Consider the following 23721-nt stretch of genomic DNA (forward strand, 5'->3'; position numbering starts at 1 on the left):
AGGGAAGGTTGGGACCACAAAGGTGGTAGAGGAGCCACAAAACAGTTACCATAATTCCAGTCACATTAGGAGGCTGAGAATGATAAATCTGAGTGTTATCTGGCTGATCAGAGCCCCCAACTTGTAGCACACTTCCTGATCTGTGTATCCTGTACATGCCTATTAGAGGAAGAAGCAGGGCTCATCCACACAGGAAATAAGAAATAACGCTTGCAAATTAGCCACCAAGAGTATTATGTTTTTCTTCTTTACATGTCCTTCCCTTTTTGTGACGTTTTATTGTGCATTGTCTTGTTACGTTAAGTTCCTTAAAGTCTGACTCCCATGTTGAGAAACACTTTGTGAATCCCATTCTAATTGTTTGGTTGTTAACTCTCTTCCCTTCCAAACCGAAAAGTCAATCGTGTGTGAAAATTGTTTGTGAAACCCTTTTTATATTCTTTCCTTGCATATCCACAAAGATAGAAACAGATAACCCCCTGTGAATTCATTTGTTCTAGAAAACCGTGCATATGTCATTTTTTTAAATAATAATAATTTCTTGTAGGTGTGTCTTTGTGGTGCTCCCCGCCCCCTGCCGTGGGCACACCCCCCCGGCCAGCATAAAGAACGCGCATTCAGCGCACCCGCGCGCGCACCGTGGAAGTACTTTTGAAGTACTGTTGACTGTTCACGGTTCACGGGTTGCGGTGCGCGGGGGCGTTAAATGCGCAACACGTTCTGAGTGCTGATAATTGTTGAAATCTTCCCTTGCAAGTCAAAATAAAGGTTGTTATCTGGGCCTCGCGGATCCTGACAAAATTCGCTCTTAATGATGGTCCGTTTATTCTAAGCCTCAGAGACTTTGCATCCAATACGCAAGGTTTCACAAAGCTCAAATCTATCTAAAGAGTAGCACTATATTTGCTGCATAGTCTCTATGGTTTATTCCTTGCGTAGTGGACGCTCTCCCTGTAAAACCGAGGGCAACAAAAAATACTTAAAAAAGCAAAAAAAAAAATAATAATAATAATGTATTTAATGTGGTACAGTTTATAAATACACTTTATACATAATATAAATACATAATAAACGTAATCACAATCATAACTCATCAACATACTGTAGGGGAGGAATGGCCGCGAGGCCCTCCTCACCTACAGCTTCCTCCCCAGGTGAGGACCATGACTCGGTGGGCGCCCCCTCATGCCACCCGGGCCCAGGTGGAGGAGGATTCACCCGCCGACGACATTGCCCACACGTATCCTTTCCTTGCATTTACCAAAAATTAGTTAGGCCTAGACGCCATCTTGCCTAGCAAACATGGTGTGAGTTCAGCACACTGTAATGAGGCCCCCACCTTTGGAGGGCCTTTCATGCATCTCTGCCGCCTCAGCAGCCCTGGCAGATCCGCTGCGAGCGCGTTCCCATGAGAAAGTCGGAGATGAGCTAAACCCGAGATGCCAACACGGCAACATTCTATCAGTCACAATGTAATATTGCACCCCGTATGACCCAGACCGCAAGGCCGGGGTAACGGGGAAAAAGCTGAAGCATCACTATCTGAAGAAGGTAGAAAACAATTCAAGTATTGGTATTAATGAACTACCTCTGTTTAAAATGTGAATAAACTATAAAAATGTAACGTTATATGATATCCCTCCAGGTCTGGACTAATGCTGCTATAACCACGGAGAAAGATGTTGACCAAACGTGTAACCTCTATCTGTAAAAGTGTTTTTCAATAGTATGTAGAAACTTGAACTCATATATGTTTTCTGAATCACCCAAAGCGGCGAGCATCAATCTCTGTAGGCCATAACCTAGATATCCCTCGTATAACGTCTAATGTACATACAATACGCACACAATGTAGTGAATATAATGTTAGGTAATGAAAAGGTACCGGAACCGACTGTATTAAAGAAATGTGTAACGAAATTGAAATATATATGTGTGTCTAAATAACGTCAAAATAAGGCAGAACAGTATAAAACTTCTGCATTCACTGATCAGCAACGCACGAGGAAAATACCTTTGTGGATATATGCAAGGCCATTCCCTCTCCCACCCCACCAAGCCTGCCAGATAAAAAAGCTAAGACTTGTGCCGCGCTCCCTCACCTCCCCCAACCAAGCTGGCGTTACTTCAGAGAGTCAGAGGCCCCGGCGCCGCAACCAAGGCCACAGCCTGCCACCTGTGTTATTTACAGCACGGTAATAAACCCACGGTTGAACCCACTGATCTACCAGCACCCTCTCATAAATCCCACGAACCCCCCAAGAATCCTGACCCCGCGCAAGGACGATCCCCATCATTGGGACAAGACACAGAGACCCATCTATATAATAACTTCTAACGCAGCAGACAGACATGTATCATTCGGCCCAGGCCCCAGAGCCCCGTCCCGCGACCTAAAATACCGGTCAATAGGACACAGGTAAATCTCACCCCAACCGACAACCACCAGACCTCCCACGAGGTGCATTCCTCATGTGTTGCGTTTATTTTATAAGATAAGCTGCTGAAGCGATTTATTAATGAACTTAAATGTCGTTTTCTGAATAACTACAGTGTGCATGGCCTAGGGCAAATGAGACAGGAAAGGTATTCGTCATTGTCACAGGCTGCCCCAGCACATCAACACCGCGCGGATGACCTCAAGCCGGCCTGCCAGGCCCAACCCAACCCACGAGGCTGACCAGTGACGTCGTCACGCCAAGACCTACCCCGCTGCAGCAACACCTATAGTTAGTCGACGCCACCCAATCCCAATTAACTTGTGCCCCCTATAGTGTTTAGGTGTTGATGACGTTTTTTGTATTAGAAATACGCCTGTCTTTGCTATTGTCAGACAGAGCGCTCTCGTAGGTTGCAGAGTCCTTTGCATGCCTTATTTTTGGATAAACTCCCACTTACGCTCACCCGCACTCTGTCTTGGCCTTATTCCCACTACGGGAGAGTCCCTTATTGTCTCTCATTGCGGGGAGGATCGTGCTGAATTGGGGGCGCTTCCTTTCAGTGGTGACCCCGATAGCGTGATATCTCCAAACTATTTTTCCTAACTCCTTCTTAACGACCCCCTTGTGGCACGAGAATCTCCGGTCGAGAAGGGATACGCACGGTGAGCCGTCTCCGGGAGGCCGCCCGCCAACGGCGACCGGCACAATAAGAAGTGCGCACTCAATGAGAAAGGGTACGGGATCCCGATTGGAAAAAAATCCCCTTTGAGTGCCGCTCGCCGGAGCCAGGGGCTGACCGTTGAGTTACCGGTGACGCCGCCTGGACGGACCCAGTTTCGGAGAGTATCGGTTCAAGACGGGCACGTGAGTACCGAGTGCGAGTGATCGTCAAGGGGAAAAGAAGGGGAATTGGGAATAAAAGAACGGGGAAAGGTAGAGGAGGAGAATTGCGGAGGTCTACTAAAGACGGGTCTTGAAACTTTCTTTATTCTTTCTTTGCATATGGCCATTAGGAGTAAGAAATAAGTGACGTGGTAGAAGTGACGGAAACCTAGCTCCGAAAGGGGGTGGAAGGCGGCGCCGCATAGTGCTATCTAGACTAGTACTGGGAATATATGAAGAAGTGAGAAATAAGTTATTGGTGTCTAGCAAAAGGAGACACCGGGAATATTTTTTAGTGATTGTGCTCTCTCTCTATTTCTTTTTTTCCATTTCCACGGGGTAGGGGGTGAAAATGAGAAGGGTATAAAGTAGTTAGACTTGTAGAGAAAAAAAAAAAAAAAAAAAAAAAAAAAAAAAAAAAAAAAGTAGAACATCTTAAAAAGTGGGGACTCAGTAGTGGCACGTACAGACGTGAACACAGTAACCTTAGCAGGAAAACAGGGACAGCTGGCTAGGGAGGAAAGGGAGGAAAAAGACAAAAGTGTGAGTGGAAAGCATTGTGAAGGGTGCGCGCACCGTACGAGTGTTGGAGACGAACGGGTGGCCGCGAGGTGGTGCCAGAGAGTGTGGCCATAACCAGTACTTGATCAATTGCAAGTGAGATCACATAAGAGTGCCTGGGAATGGGAAGGAGATGAGATATGGTGAGTGAGAAGAGATTTGCACAGTGAATAACAGTGGGTGATAATTTTGAGAGGTCCGCTCTTGTCTGTGCCATAAAGGTATACATACGCATATCTACACCTAATCAAAAGTAACGAAGGCGAACGCGGTAGCGCTAGCGATTTAGAGGATGGGGGCTGAAACTCCCTTGTCACACATTTGTAAGAGCTTGCCGGGATATGCTGAACGCATAAATAAATATCATGATCAATGGTTAACAGAATTGAAAGGGGAGGGGTTGCCCCAGATTTGGCCAGAAGGAGGGTCTTTTGACAAAAGCGTTCTTGATATGGTATGTACATGTATTCGCCTCAAGTATAAGGGGAAACAATGGCAGAATAGGAAGGAGATATTAGATCTCTGGAGATTGTTTGAGGAAGTACCCCCACCCAAAGCTCCAGCACCAAATATTGATTTACCTTCCACCACAGATAATCCACTAATGATCCCGCGAGAGGAAAAGGAACAGCTAAGTACAGAACAACCTGCGGAGGTGATTATGTTGTACCCAATATTACCTAAACCAGCCCCTGCAGCAGGATATAGCGACCCGATTTATGTGCCTCCCCCTTCGACCAGCACACCACAAAGACCAACTGCACCCCCACCATACGAAAACACCAGAGAGCGCGCCCAGGGAGGCACACAGAGGGTGGATATAGAGAAGTTAACGAGTGACTTAGAGTCGAGGCTTACAGTGGCAAGAGATGAACTCTCAAGAATAAAAGACATATGTGAACGCACAGCATGCGCCCCCACACAATCTGGACGCACGTCTAGAGCGTCGAGCGAAAATAGACAAATTGAGGAGGGATGGAAAAAGGGGGAAATACTGTTCAGAATTGAGGAAGAACCGACAAGAATAATAGAAGTGGGGACAGCAGAAGGAAGCATTGGTGATGTCTCACGAGAGAGAGGGATCAGAGAGGATTTGTTATGTGATGTCAGAGGAGGGGTGGATGAGAGTGATAGATTGAGCATGGCAGTAGGAGGAGAAGGCGAGGAGCTAGATGGTGCATGTTCACTGGGGACTATAGAAGATGAATGGATGGGACGACTAAGAAATAGGGTGGGGAAGATGGCGTCATTGGAGTCAGCAGTGACTAAGGAAAAGGAAGCTGCAACGGCAAAAGGGAAATTACAACTCCCATTACTCCACAGGGGGGGCGGGAGGCCAAACTATATACCGTGGGCTCAGATGGATAAGGCTAATTTAATGAAATTACTACCTCAGCTGTCAGGAGGGGCAAGCAAGTGGATATATGCATTTGAGAAACATACCGCTGGTATACCGCTGGCAGTAGGCGATGTGAAGAGCCTACTAGTGTCCGCAGTAGGGGATCAGGCAGACAGAGTATGGGCTAAAGCGGGTTTTCCAGCTGTAACTTTAGAGTGTGATCGCCATGATGGGGCTTCTTTTAACACCGTGCGAGCAAGGGTGTGGGACGCACTGCGGGAAACCTTCCCAGATACCCCTGATTTGCAGTCAGTAATGCAATGTACCATGAATGACGGGGAGGACGCTATGGATTACATTCTCCGGGTGCAGGAGATGTGGAGAGCGGAAACGGGTACGCCCTGGCACCAATCCACATCCCTATTTTATTTCATCATTAAGAGAGGGCTCCCAAAGGAAGTGCAAAAGGCACTAGATAAAATAGCAGGCGTTGAGGCAAAAGGCTGGCCGGAGATCCAAAGCATAATAGTACACCATTGTAAACGGATCAAAGAAAGAGAGAGGGAAGTAGCACAGAAAAGGTTGGCGGACGAGGCGAAGTTGGTGCAATCAAAATTGGTGAAGGTCGCAGCAGCGGTAGCGGGACTCCCACTCATACGGGAGGGAGAGGAAGGAGAGGAGGGGCAAATAGCAATACAAGGAAGAATAGCAGCGAATTGGGCAGGACAAGGGCAACGACAGTGGACAGAGCAGGAGCAGAACGGAGGTCCAACGTGGCAAGAGTGGGTCCCAAGAGGGGGAAGAGGTGGGTACAGGGGTCGAAGAGGAGGACAAGGGTATGGAGGAATGGGAGGAAATGGGTGGCAGGGTCCCAGAGGTCCACAGGGGAGCTGTTGGAATTGTGGGAGATGGGGGCATTACTCAAGAGAATGCAGGAGCAGACAAAACAACGGTTTCCAAGAGATAGAACAGTACGGACACCCCCATCCAGGAAGCCCCTACGGCCTCCCCATGGGACAATACCAGCAACCAGACAATGTAGTACAAAGGAGTAACGCACAACTACACGGACATCAGTACCGAACACAAACCAGCCCACAGAATAATGACAATGTGCACTACACGCCTGGTAACACTTTCGCCACAGTAGCTAATGGGGCACCCGCCCCCGCACCTTACAGTGGAGTGTCAGTAGTTTCGGGGAACATTTTCGATCAGGGGGGGGCAATGAGACACCCCGCATAGGACAGCCCACAGAGAGCACTTGCGTGTCCAGTACTGTCTACGACCCACAATGCATCAGAGGAACCATTGATAGGAGCGCAGATAGGAGACAAGCAATTCATATTCATGGTGGATTCGGGAGCGGAGAAATCATGCATTAGAGAGGGCCGGTTCCCGTTATCTAATAGAACGTTAGAGACGCAGGGGTTCTCTGGGGCTGTAATTGAAGTTCCTTACACAGAGGTATTGGATGTGACAGTAGGGGGTAAAACAGTGAAAGCACCCTTACTGTACTATGAAAACTCTCCCATCAACTTACTGGGGAGAGATCTCTTAAGCAAACTAAATATGACAATATCGTTCACAGGGAGCGGCATCGTATGTTCAACGCCAGGCATATGCCCCCTCCGTATATTAGCAGTAATACACGGCCACACAATCATGAAAGAGATCAGAGGGGTACCAAGAAATGAGGAGATGTTTGTTGAAGGTATGAGAACATTGGCTCTCATAGTACCAGAACTAAAAAGGGTGGAGTGGAGGATCCCAGCAGAATTCCTTTTTCGTCCCATAGCAAGCCCTGACACTGCTCTTGGGGCAGTACTATCGTTGGATTTGCATGCAGTACATGTATCAACAAACAGAATATGTGTGATTGGTATTGACATGGAAGGATGCGAGTGGCGGACAGTATTGTGTACAAATGCAAATATCCCGCTGAGAGAGCTCTCGGACGAGGAGCTATTTTCTGACACTGAGGGAGATGGTGAAATAGTGATGGAACTAGCAATGCCCTGCGACATTGTAGTTACAGCCAGAAAAACTAAGGTTGAATTAATGGCGGTAGTAGGAGCACCGCACACATTTTTTGATGAGGACATGAGTTCAGTACCCACTAACTTATGGACTAATGGCCCCCACGATGTAGGGTTGCTGCATGAAGTTCAGCCTGTGGTGATAAAATTAAAACAGGGAGCAATACTACCCCGGGTGAAACAATATCCACTGTCGCGAGAAGCAGAAGAAGGGATCAGAGAGACAATAGATGCACTGCTAGCACAGGGTATAATAGTGCCCTCAAACTCCCCATGCAACACATGCATTTACCCAATCAAAAAGGCGAAGGGGGGTTCATGGAGGATGATACAAGATTTACGCCCACTGAACGATGTGGTAATGAAGGAGTTCCCTTTAGTCCCGAACCCGGCGACAATACTGTGCAACATTCCAAAAGTAGCATCACACTTCACAGTAATTGACTTAAAAAATGCATTTTTCTCGATTCCCTTAGCAGAAGAGAGCAGGTACTTGACAGCATTTACATTGGGAGGAAGGAGGTTCGAACACTGCAGACTACCACAAGGATATTGCGAGAGCCCAAGCATATTTAACAGGGTACTACATGAAGATCTGGGGAATTTGTCTGTAGAAAGCACAGTGATTCAGTACGTTGATGATTTATTGGTTTGTGCACAGGCTGAGGAAGAGTGCAGAAAGGACTCGATAACACTCTTGACATTATTGGCCAATAAAGGGTACAAGGTGGACAAGGGGAAGTTACAATACTGTCTGACAGAGGTCCTATACTTGGGTCAGCTGATATCAAAGGATGGCAAGCGAATTATACCAGACAGGGCACAGGCGATTAGAACAATTGGGGAGCCCAAAACAGTAAAAGAGATGCAGAAATTTCTGGGTATGTGTAACTATTGCCGAGCATGGATATTGGACTATGCGGCGTACACAAGGCCCTTGTTACAGGCACTGAAAGAAGCACAACAAGAACACAAACACATAGAATGGACAGAGGAGATGAACACAGCATTTAACTCACTAAAAGAGCTGATATCAAGCGCTCCAGTACTAGCAAATCCAGATTATGGGCGCGAATTCTTCTTATTTTCACACTGCAAAGGAACGCTGATGACAGCAGTACTGACACAGAAAACATCTTTAGGGCACAAACCACTTGCTTACTATAGCGGCACCCTAGACGCAGTAATGCAAGGTCATTTCGCGTGCGAGCAATCCCTAGCTGCTGCCGCGTTCGCAATTGAAAAAAGTGCCACGATAGTGATGGGCTGCCCGGTGACACTGTTTGTGGAACACTCACTTTTTGCAATATTAGAGCGAACAAAGAGCACATTGACAACACAACGCGCCACAGCATATGAGATAATATTGTCCAGCGCTAACATCCATATAGTAAGATGTAAAACAGTGAACCCAGCCACATTCATCACAGAGGCATGCACCGTAGAGGACATGCAAAACCACAACTGCGCCACGTACACAGGTGACGAAAGTAAGGATCAAGTGATTTTTGAAAATGCCCTGACCGAGGGTGAGGTGTATTTTGTGGACGGGTCAGCATCAATAGACATGGAGACAGGAGAAAAGCATGTGGGTATGGCAGTGGTACGATTAGAGGAAGATGAATATGAGATACTAGTACAACACCGCCTCCCATCACACTATTCAGCGCAAGCAGCAGAACTAATAGCGCTAATAGAAGCATTGCATGCCGCCAAGGGGTGCGCAGTGACCATATATACAGACTCAGCATACATGACAACAACAGTTCACGGTGGGTTGGCCCGGTGGGGGCGGAGAGGGTTTCGGCGAGCAGACGGAACGCCAGTCCAGCATGCAGAATTATTGAAAGAACTGATTGAGGCCCTGCAAGACCCCACGGCAGTGGCCATCGTAAAATGTCAAGCTCATACCACAAATACAGATTTTATATCTTTGGGGAACGCGGCAGCAGACGCCGCTGCCAAAGCAGCTTCATATTTACAAAAAGGTGAAATAGGAGAGTACATGTTGCACCACACAGCAAGCCAAGAGGTCCCCACAGGATACAACATGATGTCCACACAGGAGATAATAGAGCTGCAAGAGGGAGCTAGTGCAGAGGAAAAATTGCTGTGGACTAAGAGAGGATGCAGCAAATCACCGACTGATTTATTGTGGCGACAAGAGAGTTCAGGAAAAGTGGTAATGCCAATTACGCTGTTAGAAATAGCATTTCAACAACTACACTTTCCCGCACACAACACAAAGAAACACATAATGGCAGAGATACAAGAAGATTGGTTTGCACCTTGCCTCCAGGAACACGTCACAAGGTTAGCTCTAGAATGCACGACATGTCAAATTTACAACTCAGGTATGACATTGCGCACACTAAGGGGTACGATACCAAAACCAAGTGGCCCATTCAGAGAGCTCCACATTGATTATGTAGACATGGGAGAAAGGTGTAACGGGGCTCGATACATGATTGTGGTTGTATGTCCATTTTCGAGGTGGGTGGAGGCAGGCCCATGTGCCCGCCCTGACGCGAAGGGCGCCGCGAAGTTCCTAGTGCGGGAAGTGTTTCCGTGCTGGGGAATTTGCGACGTTATTCGCTCAGATAACGGGACGCATTTTGTTAATGAACTATTTAAAGAAGTGACTACATTATTGGGAATAAAGCACAAATTATGTTCGATTTATCATCCTCAAAGTAATGGCGTTGTGGAAAAGATAAATGGGCTGTTAAAAAGCAGATTATCAAAACTTTGTTTTTCCCTTAAAAAGACTTGGATGTACTGCCTGCCTTTGGCCTTGTTTGAACTACGAAACCAGCCAAGTAAGGACCACCATTTGTCCCCGCACGAGATCGTCACGGGAAGAAGAATGCACACAGCGCATTCGCCTCTCCGTGAGCGTTCTGATGCACACAGAAGCGCAGCTATATTGGGGGAGGAGTTCACAGAATACCTGCGAAAACTGACACGGGCAGCGCGCGTAATTGCAAAGCAACTAGCCCCCCCCTCAACAAGAGAGGAGGGGAACGCGACTGAACCAAACAGGTTGCCTGAAAAACCACTACAGCTAATGCCTGGTGACCTTATATATGTCAGAAGTTTTGTGCGGAGGTGGAATGCACCACGTTTCCATGGCCCCTATGAGGTAGCGTTTTGCACGCCCACAGCAGTAAAGGTGAAGGGCCTGCGATATTGGGTGCATTTGACAGACGTACGTAAAGCTTACAGCGCTGCGGAGAGTGAGGTGCAGGACGAGGCACAGGCAACAGCGGACGATGAAGTTGTGCGGAATGAATGATTGGAATTTTGTGTGCATTATGAGATGAACAGTGAACACAATTAGCGCGCAACAAATGTCCTGGACTAAAACATGTACATATGTATATGCAAATTTTCTTTTTTTATTACAATTTTTGAAAGTTTTGCGTGGGGTTCTTTTTTTTCTCTCCTGTGCTCTTTAAGATGTTTTTTTTTGTTGTTGTTGTTTTTAAACTGTCATGTTTTTTATTATTTATATATATATATTAAGTAAGGTACGAATAATGATGATTGAAAGGCTACCTTGTCTGTCAACACACCCCCTCCCTCACCCAATCCTATATTTTATCACCGAAACGTTACAACGTGGAAATGTTTACATGTTTGTACTTAATGAACTCTTGTGTCTCAAACAGGATTTATCATGGCATCGAATGGGCAGCCTGCAACTAATAGATATGTTAGATTTAGAGAAATGTTAGTGGCTAGATTGACATATTCATTTGAATGTGGTTTATCAATGTGTGCTATTGTGTTCTTCATCTCAATGTTTTGTCTAGTATTACACTGGGTTATAGCGTTCATCTCTACCGAGATGAACGAGGGGGGAGGGGGGAACAACACCACCCTTGCCCCTGGAACGAAAACAATTCCGACTGTAGGTATCAAAGAAGGTGATTTCTTGATCTGGGATGGATCACACTTTGTGTGGGGATACTATACTACACCACCCACTGCTGTCCTGTCACAATCGAGAACCAAAAATGTAAATAATGACACAATGTCCCAACCTGGAACATACAACAACCGCACGATCCCTCCCGCCCCAATTTCAAACAACGATCTCTTGTTTATTAAGGAGGATGGAAAAGTGATTATGATGACAGAACACAAGTCCCTATATGAAGAATTAGAAAAGGGGGGTGGGAAGGAGGAAGGGGGGCCTGGTTCTTCACCTACTATAACGAAAAAGTACAGAAGAAGGGAGAAAAGTAGGCGGAGAAGAGAGACTGGTGGACAGGGGTATGATGAGTATTATGGGCTAGGGTTAGACAAAATGGAAGACCCACGACACCCTCACCAAGCAAATAAATGGTATGCAGATATGAGCACAACAGCCAAACAGACAACCAATGAGAGCTGCTATGTCTGCTCGCTTATCCCCCATGCATCAGGCACACCTAAAGTGTTGTTGCCACGAGAATTGCCCATTGTGGATGCCCAATGTCTCCTTCATCTCACGCTGTGTAGAATAAAGAACACTTTTCAAGCACACGATGTCTCTTTCAGAATGCTACAGAACAACAAAACGTGCTATTCACAAGCGTCTGGAGTGATCTGTCTTAAAGAACCTTTCTTTGCAATACAAGGGACACTGTTTTCCGAAAACAAATGGAAAGACGAAGAAGTACTGTGTAAGGCAGAAGCACTGAAAGGTGTCCAACCGGACAAGTTGCGGTGGATGGAAAGAACGTGCTTGCCAATATGGAAAGAACACATCCCTAAACTAACATGGGTAACAGCGATGGAGAAACCCTTCAAGCTACAAAGTGAAATACGAAACGAACTATGTTTCAAGGGAGAAGGAAAAATGGCAATGGGAACGAACAAGAACTGTAACAAAACTCTCACCATCCCAGATATGAAAAAAGGAACAGCAGCACTAATGGACACATACTGGGTATGCGGAAACAAGGCGTACTTGCACCTTCCACAATCATGGAGTGGTAGCTGCTCAATGGCCACTTTGCATTCAACACTAATGGTGATTCCAGAAAGCCACATTGACAGAAGTAACATGATGAAAGGAGGCTTGAACCAGGATGTAGCTTCTCCAACTACACAAGCGCACCTTTATGTCCTGTCCTCCGGAGGGAAAGGAGAAGAGCTCTCAAGGAACAAGCGAGCCTCGAACTACATATCGCAAGCATCATCTGATTTATTGGCACAGATCCCAGACAGGTATCGCCTGTTCAGCTCCGTGGAAACATTCTTTGCCTCGCTAGTATCAAGTGTCCAAGCAAGAGCAAATGCAAAATGGCTCCAGATCACACGGTGGGAACTGATCCAGTTGGCCAATGACACTGAAGAAGGGTTCAACATAATAAAGGTGGAACTACGAGCTCTGCGACTAATGACCATGCAGAACAGGTATGTTCTAGACCTGTTAACAGCGATCGATGGAGGTGTTTGCCAAAAAATAGGAAGTGCGTGCTGCACGTTCGTACCTTCCGAAGACGCAGAAAATGGGTCCCTGTCCCACGTTATTGAAGCAGTACATAACCTGGGCGAGAAGATGAAAATGGAAGGTGGAGCTGAGGATAGCTCGTGGTTCGACAATATCTTCTCTTGGGTTCCCTCATGGCTTGGAGTGACAATGAAGTTCCTGATACCAATAGTGGTGATCGTCCTTGTGATGTTCTGCCTGTGCCAGGTGGGCCTCCGATGTTGTGCTAACGCAGTTCCTAACGGTGCAATGATGATGGTGACAATGGGCAACTCTGGTGGTACAATTAAGGCAACACAAGAAGTACATGTGCAGACAGGAGCAGATAACACCCCCAGGTACCAGTTAGTGCCTATGTGCCGTGATAAGTTCATAGTAGATAAACTATGGCACACCACTATCAAAGAACCGCGAGACGTAGAACTGGAATGGTATGAGGAGGTCTGGGTAGATCTGGAAGAAACTGGCGACTGTATATATTTAACATGTACACCAGACGAGTATGCTAGGAGAGGTGAGAGTTTAAGGGGGGTGTGCAGAGCATGGATGCCTATAAAAGGAACCCCTGCATGGGATGACGCAGTGATAGAGGAACAAGAATGTAGAAGATTGGAAGAGCTAAAGAATTCGTTACTTTAGTAACGAAAGGGGGGAAATGTAGGGGAGGAATGGCCGCGAGGCCCTCCTCACCTACAGCTTCCTCCCCAGGTGAGGACCATGACTCGGTGGGCGCCCCCTCATGCCACCCGGGCCCAGGTGGAGGAGGATTCACCCGCCGACGACATTGCCCACACGTATCCTTTCCTTGCATTTACCAAAAATTAGTTAGGCCTAGACGCCATCTTGCCTAGCAAACATGGTGTGAGTTCAGCACACTGTAATGAGGCCCCCACCTTTGGAGGGCCTTTCATGCATCTCTGCCGCCTCAGCAGCCCTGGCAGATCCGCTGCGAGCGCGTTCCCATGAGAAAGTCGGAGATGAGCTAAACCCGAGATGCCAACACGGCAACATTCTATCAGTCACAATGTAATATTGCACCCCGTATGACCCAGACCGCAAGGCCGGGGTAACGGGGAAAAAGCTGAAGCATCACTATCTGAAGAAGGTAGAAAACAATTCAAGTATTGGTATTAATGAACTACCTCTGTTTAAAATGTGAATAAACTATAAAAATGTAACGTTATATGATATCCCTCCAGGTCTGGACTAATGCTGCTATAACCACGGAGAAAGATGTTGACCAAACGTGTAACCTCTATCTGTAAAAGTGTTTTTCAATAGTATGTAGAAACTTGAACTCATATATGTTTTCTGAATCACCCAAAGCGGCGAGCATCAATCTCTGTAGGCCATAACCTAGATATCCCTCGTATAACGTCTAATGTACATACAATACGCACACAATGTAGTGAATATAATGTTAGGTAATGAAAAGGTACCGGAACCGACTGTATTAAAGAAATGTGTAACGAAATTGAAATATATATGTGTGTCTAAATAACGTCAAAATAAGGCAGAACAGTATAAAACTTCTGCATTCACTGATCAGCAACGCACGAGGAAAATACCTTTGTGGATATATGCAAGGCCATTCCCTCTCCCACCCCACCAAGCCTGCCAGATAAAAAAGCTAAGACTTGTGCCGCGCTCCCTCACCTCCCCCAACCAAGCTGGCGTTACTTCAGAGAGTCAGAGGCCCCGGCGCCGCAACCAAGGCCACAGCCTGCCACCTGTGTTATTTACAGCACGGTAATAAACCCACGGTTGAACCCACTGATCTACCAGCACCCTCTCATAAATCCCACGAACCCCCCAAGAATCCTGACCCCGCGCAAGGACGATCCCCATCATTGGGACAAGACACAGAGACCCATCTATATAATAACTTCTAACGCAGCAGACAGACATGTATCATTCGGCCCAGGCCCCAGAGCCCCGTCCCGCGACCTAAAATACCGGTCAATAGGACACAGGTAAATCTCACCCCAACCGACAACCACCAGACCTCCCACGAGGTGCATTCCTCATGTGTTGCGTTTATTTTATAAGATAAGCTGCTGAAGCGATTTATTAATGAACTTAAATGTCGTTTTCTGAATAACTACAGTGTGCATGGCCTAGGGCAAATGAGACAGGAAAGGTATTCGTCATTGTCACAGGCTGCCCCAGCACATCAACACCGCGCGGATGACCTCAAGCCGGCCTGCCAGGCCCAACCCAACCCACGAGGCTGACCAGTGACGTCGTCACGCCAAGACCTACCCCGCTGCAGCAACACCTATAGTTAGTCGACGCCACCCAATCCCAATTAACTTGTGCCCCCTATAGTGTTTAGGTGTTGATGACGTTTTTTGTATTAGAAATACGCCTGTCTTTGCTATTGTCAGACAGAGCGCTCTCGTAGGTTGCAGAGTCCTTTGCATGCCTTATTTTTGGATAAACTCCCACTTACGCTCACCCGCACTCTGTCTTGGCCTTATTCCCACTACGGGAGAGTCCCTTATTGTCTCTCATTGCGGGGAGGATCGTGCTGAATTGGGGGCGCTTCCTTTCAATACTTAATGTTCGAAAATAGTATTCATACAAATATAAAATGAACAGAATATACGATAAAATTAAATATACACATACAAAGAAAAAAACATAACAAATGTAACAAAATGAACATACTACAAAAATAGTACTGTTTCAACAACCCTTGGGTTATTTCATAAAAAGAGGAAAATAGAATTCAAAAACTGCAATTGTAAGGTTCAATTAAGAATTGTAGGCTTTCTCTAATCACAACCATTCAACCGTATATATGTATATCACTTTAGCTAGCTAGTCATCATAGAAAGCAGTTGACCATAAGACCTAGTCAGTTCACAGACCTCAAACCGTCTCTGCACAATATAGATCAAATGACTTTGAAGTTCTTATATAGATATTCCCAAAACCTTTGGGACTTTTGGTCATGTCACCTTTGGGTGGGATGCAAGGACGTAGGAGATAGAACAGAAAGGTGCAGAGATGAATGGGCAGCAGGTGCTGGAACACGAGGCACCAGAAATTGAGGGATGGTAACATCAAGAGGCAGATGAGGGTCAGCAGCGTGTGCATTGGATGTTGGGACATGAGAAGGAGGATGCAAGGCATTTAGAGGTTTATGAGGAGAAGGATAAAGGAGATGACGGGCAGGAGAAGTTGAATGAGGGCCAGCAGGATGAGGAGTAGAGGGAGGAAGAAGATGTACGTGCAGGGAGGTCGCGGGTGCAGATATTTGCTAGAAAGAAGAACAGCAGTAATAGGTGGAAGCCAGTCAGAGGAGTTGGAGGAGGCTGATGGACAACACTTTCTATTCTGGGTCCACACTTGGTGTTTTTCCGAAGGGATTTTCCGAATCAGCACCGGCATGTGGTTTTTAGAGGAAATCCTAGGGGACAAGCAAGGGGATTTCAAAGTTGGTCTAACCAACATCTCTCAGCTCCCGACCTCTGGTTTATAAGTAAGTTGGAATTATTGGGGCCAACTACTCTTCCCTTTGGACTGGTTGCAGGAGGTGCAGGGTTTGCATACTAATACATAGGCCAATTTTGATGTATGTTTGGGTCTGAGTCTGTTTTGCAGCAATTCCTGTCTCCTGAGGCCGTCAGGGTTCCTTGAATTCACCAGCTGGGCTTGAAAGATGGCTTTGAAGAATTACCATTGTGGCTCACATGATGAAGGACAACCCCCAAGACACTGCATTCACTGTGAGGTGGCAAGGTGACCATGGCCCAGTTAGGAAGTTTCCGGTATTGGTGGCAGTAAAGCACAGGCCCCAGACACACCCCTCTTCACTGTAGAGAGCACCTTCTGCAGGTTACGAGGCTCCTCTGCCACAATTCAAAGATCTCCTAAGTGTCATGCTCCTAGGCAAGACAGTGTCCGGTGTAGGGATGATGTCCCTTCAGTGAATGTTTGCCCCCACACAAGTTAGGCACATTTCTGAAGTGCTCTGACAAACAGACAACAGTGCCGCACACACGCCCACTAGTCTATGGGAGGTAGAGGCTGACAAAGGTTGTCCATGGTTACTAAAGATGGTCCGGAAAATCCTCAGTGGCACCATTCCTTTGGCTATTCTCCGAGATTTACTATTAATTTCAGAATCTTGATTCCAGTGGGTGACCTCCAGAATTGATCCAAACCCTCTCTTCCTATCCCTAATCCAGGCTTCAGGCAGTCCAGGACCAACAATTGGAATGATCGTCACCATTGAAACTGGGTAACACCAACTTCTTCACATCCACCCAGCAACTAACAAACCACAGGTGACATGTGGATTATGACCAGATAGTCCCAATGTCAGATTTGACCAGTTCCCACACACAAAGCACTTGCCAGGAGGCTAAGGCTGGTTCGCGCAAAAGTGCATTTGCTTATTTGAGAGTTTGATTTCAGCCTCAGAGGGCAGAAAGATGGCAAACAAGCAAAACCACTTTCAACCATTTTGAGTATATGTTGCTACAATTGCCATTATCATGGTCAAATATATGGTGCACCAGAAAGAACAGTAAAACACCATGGATTTAACTTCATTTTCTTTCACTATATTTCAGTGAATACAGCCATACATGTATAAAACAACAATATATATTAAAAAAACATAATTATGCATAAAACAGTTAAAACGGAGATGAAACAATATGATTCAGCGATTGGCCCTTCTAAACATCAATAATTAATTTGCAATATGAATGATCAAAATAGAGAAATGTCCAATCAACTAGTCAATGTCTGGCACAGATCACATTTATATTGAGTAGACCAGGTGCACTGTATGAAACTACTTGTAGCCCAAAAGCACCTAGGATACTAATTCGTAGACTGATATTCTAGAGGTCCATTTGAAATCAATGGAGTGAACATTGCAAACAGGAAAACATTTCCTAACAGTGTGGTTGTACTTCCCCCTGCCAGAAGGGAGTGTACAGGCAGAGGTGTGCACAAATGTATGCAAGTCCTGTAATAAGGATGAACAGCAGGTGATGAATGCTGATCAATGTACATTAAAAGAACTGCAATGCTTAAATACATTAACTGCATCAATATAATTGTGCCATCTGCCTCCCACTGCCGCCATGGTAACCTGGCCCATGTTTGCATACAAAGCGCCAGCCAGCATGTCTAGAGATGCAGGCCATGATTGGAGAACTGAAGTTTCAGAACCCAGCCAGTGGCACCGCTGCAGCCATCAGGCCTTTGTCTGCTCCACAACAGTCTGCAGTGGAATGGTTGCTTGTGGTTACATAAGGGTGCAGCGAGCATGATCCTCTGGTCCAGCATACAAGAAAAAAATGCTTACATGTCCGGTCGCTCAGTTCAGTGATTTAGGGGCTTGTGTGCCCACTACCCCAACATCCCCCAATAGATTGAGTAAGGTGGAAGAGCCTGATAATCATTTCATGTTTTTACTTGGAAGGCCCCGCATACGGAAATTTGTATCCCTCACCACTGTTCTCCGAGTACCCTGTGAACTAGCACCCTCCTCAATGCCTTTCGCAGGCAGAGACATAGGCAGGAGGTTGAACAGCAAATAAGAGGACTTTAGTTCAAGGAAAGGTACAACATTGATAGGATTTTGATGAGAGAGAGGTCAAATAATATAACCAGGATTTGATTGAGGGAGACGATTACAATGAAAATAGAACTTACTTTCAGGAGAAGTAGAACATTGAAATAAGATAGACCATTCTTTGTGACTTCTACGTGCATTGCATGACATAAACACATGTACTATTACTTACTTATCATATTGAGGAGAAGAACAAAACAGAAATCTTTAGAGGCAGAAGACACAGGATTGCTTTAAGAGGCTATAGGCCCTCATTACGACCCAGGCGTTGGACCATGGTGCTAATAGCACCATGGTCCATGCCGGTAACTTACCGACTCCGCCATTGCGGAATGGGGAATTACCGCCCCATTCCGAGGTCGGCGGGGCGGTAATTCCCCATGCCGCCATGGCCCTTCCCCATTCCCATTTTTGCCCCATAGGGCTCAATGGGAATGGGGAAGGCGCTAAGTACAGTGCAGCAAATTGCAGCACCGTACTTAGCACCAAGGTCCCTTTGCGGGTTGGTATTTTAACGCCTGCTAAAAGCAGGCGTTAAAGTGCCACCTGCAAAGGGACCTCGTAATTAGGCGTTAAGGGTTTAACGGCGCCGCCACCTTTTACGGCACCGTTAACCCCTTAACGTCTGGGTTGTAATGAGGGCCTATAAATCAGTGTGCGATTTTGAGTAGGAAAGTAAATGTTCTATGTCATTGCATTGCTTGCACAAACATTTTTGGAACCAGCAATATATATGTATTCATGCTAAACAGGCATCACGAAATATTCTGGGTCTAGTATGAGTACATGAGCAAACTCCACTCCTAGAATATATGGGGAAAGTGGTGTATAGTTGGGAGAAAAAAACATTTTTTCCCCAACAATGCACTTCATTACGACTCTGGCAGTATCTCGTTGGTAAATCTGCCAGTTTACTTCCACATTTGTTTACCATGCAGGGTATTTTGTGGAGATTTGGGGCCTGACGGTATTTTCTTACCGCCGAAAAATAACTTAGCAACAATCACTCCTTATATTCAGATTGGGCCATGTACAACAATAATACAGTGGACATGCATTATTTCAGCACCCAGACATGCATATTTGGTATGCGTGGTTGGTATGCGTGGTTGGTGGTATTTTGGTGAGCATAATTCCCTTGTTTTATTTGTGGCCCCAATGTCCAGAATCCCTTATCTTTGCTTAGATTTTTCGTGTAATCACTAGAGAGACCTCAGGCCTACATTTCAGGAATACCACATTTTCAGTGTTAGTGTTAGTGTGCCACCATGGGCGATCTCACTGACTTATTTACGACAGAGAGCTATATGTGGTAATTTTGTGGTAATTTCCACTACCTTATATACGGTAGGGAACTATGTCCAGAGAGTCTCTCTTCCCGTTGGCTCATGTACCTCCAACGAGCTATGCTACAAACAGTCACTCACAACTGTCCATACTGAATATGATCATGCACACATCTGTCTTAAAATGACAATTGCACTGTTTAAAAATCTCCCCACATCATCAGCACTGTATTGGTAAATATAAAACACACCACCCGTCTGCTTTCAAATATTTTTCTGTATTATAAAAGTTGCATTTAAACACGATCTCACTCTTTACAGAAATAAATAAAATAGCACAGTAACAGCATTGTCTGTGATACACTGAAAAGAGAGTGGCGGAGAAAAGAACTCAATTTGCAACATTAACGTGATTAAAGCACAGGAATCTCCTTTCCTACACTGACTGAATATTCTCGTACACACTCAGCCCCCACACTTCTGTAATTACCTTATCTGTTCAGCCCGAGTTTTCTTCAGCTGTTCTCTTTCTGAATGTGGCTCCCTTGAAGATTAACCCCGGTGAAAACAAGCGTCTTTCGTTCTCAAACCGGGGTTATTGCCTGGAGCTCTCAGCTTTTTCATCAGAAATGCTCCAACCAGGAAAACAGGTCCTTCTCCCAGCTCTCCAAATCCTGACTGTCCTCCCTCTCTCTTCAAGCTCCCCCCAGCAAAACCCTCATCACTGCCTCTAGCATGATACTTGCTATGACGCTGCTCCAATCAGAAATTAATCATGCCACATCCTCCCTCTCTACACAATGGCTCCTTTTTACAGTAACCATTTGTAACCAACTGATTTCCTGTATCTTCGGGCCCTTGGCTTCCTAAGTTATGTGGACAGAGCAGCAGAGAAAAAGAAAAAAAAAATGAATGTGCGTTTAAAAGTTCATTTTCAGAGTAGGCCTATTTCTGCAGTGGAGACACATTTTTATTAGTGGGTTATGTTAAATTCAGTTTTATTAGTCAGGTTAGTTATGAATAATGTTAGTTATTAATTTTCAAATGTGTCTCTTGCACCATAGGCATTTCAGGTGAAAAATAGTGTGCATTTTTGAATGTGCACGTGTGCTTTTAACTGTAAAAATAGATTTGCATCTTATATGTTAAAATCGTTTTTGACTGAATAGCCTGTCTTTCCATGTTAATCTGGTAACACATATAGCAATGCACCGCACCCATGTGGTGGTGCTGCATAAAAAAAATTGCTACCTGTGCAGTAGTGCTGTACTCTGTGCTGTAACACGCCAAATATGCTTACAACCATTAAGCCACTTGGTCCTGTGGACTTACCATTGGATTACTGAGTGGAGGCCAGGTGGTGTTAGTCATCATTGTAGGTGTCCATAGACTCCATGGGAATTTCTAATGGATTTACCATGAGAAGTAATACTGTGCGGTAAATCCACTGATATTTGGTGGCAAGATGGCAGATTTACCTCCAGCTTTTTGCTGCAGTTACTTCTTCCACCTTACCAACAAACCCAGGATATGGCTGTGCGAGAATACAGTGGTAAAGTGGTGGTAACAGAACTACTGCCACTTTACCACCACCTTTTACCACGCCATCATACTTATAATGGGTCTCAATGCTTTTACCAGCAATATAACTGCACAACAAAGGCAATACTTGTTGCTTGCATAGGAAAAGTTGTAGAGTTCGCTTTATACAGAGAGTGCTTTCAGTATGTGTAGCTCAGCGTGCCATATGTTCTGGGTCACTCCACATATTTATTTCTTGTGAAGTTGCAAATAAAATATAGTATAATTCTTTTAGGCAAGCAAGTGCATTCAGTGATGTAAAAGAGTGTGTCATCTTTTTGAGGCCAGACAAGCTACCTGATTCTTCGATAGAAAAACTTGTATAACCCATTGGGGGTCATTACGACCTGGGAGCAAAGGGATACCGGCACCGGTAATGACACCGGTGCCGGTAATCCCTTTGCGCCCTATTCTGAGGTCCCTTTGCGGGTCTCTCCCTTAAGCCTGGTTTTACCAGGCGTTATGGACCGGACCCGCAAAGGGATACCGGGGTCAAATTGCGGTACCGTTATTGAGGCCTCCCCCTTTCCCATTGAGCCCTGTGGGAATGGGGAATGGCTTTTCAAATGGGGACTTACCGATCCCGCAATGGTCGGAATGGACCGGTAAGTTCCCATACCACCAAGTCGGTGGCGGTACAGGTATTGGTGCTAGTCATGTCTAATAGCGCCATGACTAGCACCAACCTCGGAATGAGGTCCATTGACTACATGAGGGGTTATCTTCAGTGTCTGTAAATCTGTCAAGCATTGGCATGTGTGATTATGTCATGAATGTTAAGTAATATTCACAAAAAAAGAAATTCTCTTCCATTTCACTTTTCTGCCTCTCGCACAGATATATTATGTTTTAATTTTCTACTTTTCCCTTAAGTAAATTGTCCCCCAATTTTTTGCCACTCAGTCAAATAAATCCTATCCATTTTATACCTTTCCCTCAACTAAAGCCTATACTCTCAATGGCTGTGTAATTTCTGTCCCTGCATCTTCCGGCACAAGACTGACCGCATGACTGATTTATACATTTCTGGTCTAAACTAACTGAAACAACAGCCTGAACTACTCAAAATGTTTGGTAAAACCCATTTCGGTCAAAATAATTAACATTTGGGTGATCTGAGTTTGTCCGAATATAATCCAGGTTAGCCATCAATCCCAGCCTTGTCAAGTACACCAACATTGGTCAGGTTCGTAGACCATGAATGCTATAGGTATGCAGAGAGGAGATTTTAGAGACAGTTAGGGGGCTATGCGTACCCGTGAAAGTCTGATGAAAGATATGTGTATTAACTTGGATGGCATAAGGCCTTACTCTAGGGGACTACCCTCCAATCCCTCTCCTCCCATACTAGACATGCAGCACCTCTCGATTATGGCTCTATCTAATATACTCTTTGAAACCTAATTAATCATTGCTGAAAAGAAAGTGCTAAGCCTGGGAACCATAACCTAATTTTCCCATTACTCTTGCTTAATACACTGGAAGGGGGCACTAGCCAATCAGGAAGCTTGAAATCTGGACAGTATTCTCTGGTGTAAGCTCATGGTCCAAGCAGCCTGAGTGCTGCTCGGCCTGCACCCAGAACTGCTCTCTCTCCTCGCCTCTTGCCTGCTCCTATTAGATCCTTTAGCAACCGTGAAAAATCATGTGCTAATGATATGGGCTCATTTAAATAAAAACAAAAACCATAGAGGTTGAATCCTGAAGCCTTGCCATTGAAGGCATAAAGGCATAGACCTGGGTATACATACACTTCAGAGTAAATACACCCTGCTTGGGAATAAAGCCAAGAGAACGTTTTGCAAGGATAACAAAGTTTTATATAATATAAGTGTCAGCAAAGAACTCTGCTGCCTAAGAGCGCTCTGCCAGAAATTACATGAGCAGCACATTAAGAAGGCCCAAAGCATTATCAGTGACATCATTTCATATGGTACAAATGGACATCAGTGATTGGTGAGTGACATATGCAGGGGCCTGCTCCACAGGGAATGCCAGGTGCTAATTGGCTTGTTCTCCCCCGTCGATCTTGGTGCAGGTGGGTCAGCTGGGCTCGTTCAGGCGGTGAAGGTCAAAGCGCACATAAACGAAATGTATCTAATTTAAGCTAAACAATTAAAACTGACCATTCATTATGGCAGTCTCCTGGACATCAGATAAAAGGGGTGACAGAGAGAAAGGAGGGTAAAATACAGTTATGGTGACCGCTACCTTATGGGCTTTGTTTTTATCGCAGTTCCCTTCCCCAGGGTCTCTCCCCGAGGGATTGATCTATGATTTACCCTTCCTGGTACCTCACGAGACAGGAGACGTGTGTTGCGATTGGAAATATATACAATTGCGCAATCTTTAGATCTCTGGTGGGCACCTTTGGGAGGTTAAGCCTGGGGGTCGGGTCAGTGGGGGGTGGCTGGCTCTGGCCGGGCAGGGTCGGGTCAGAGGCTCCCATGGTTGTTTACTGGAGATGGATGAATGCATCGTGGGCCTGGTACTGTTTCACGCATGGTGCAG

This window comes from Ambystoma mexicanum, chromosome 10 (assembly GCF_040938575.1).
Source record: "Ambystoma mexicanum isolate Mex_15411 chromosome 10, UKY_AmexF1_1, whole genome shotgun sequence".
Classification (NCBI taxonomy): domain Eukaryota; kingdom Metazoa; phylum Chordata; class Amphibia; order Caudata; family Ambystomatidae; genus Ambystoma; species Ambystoma mexicanum.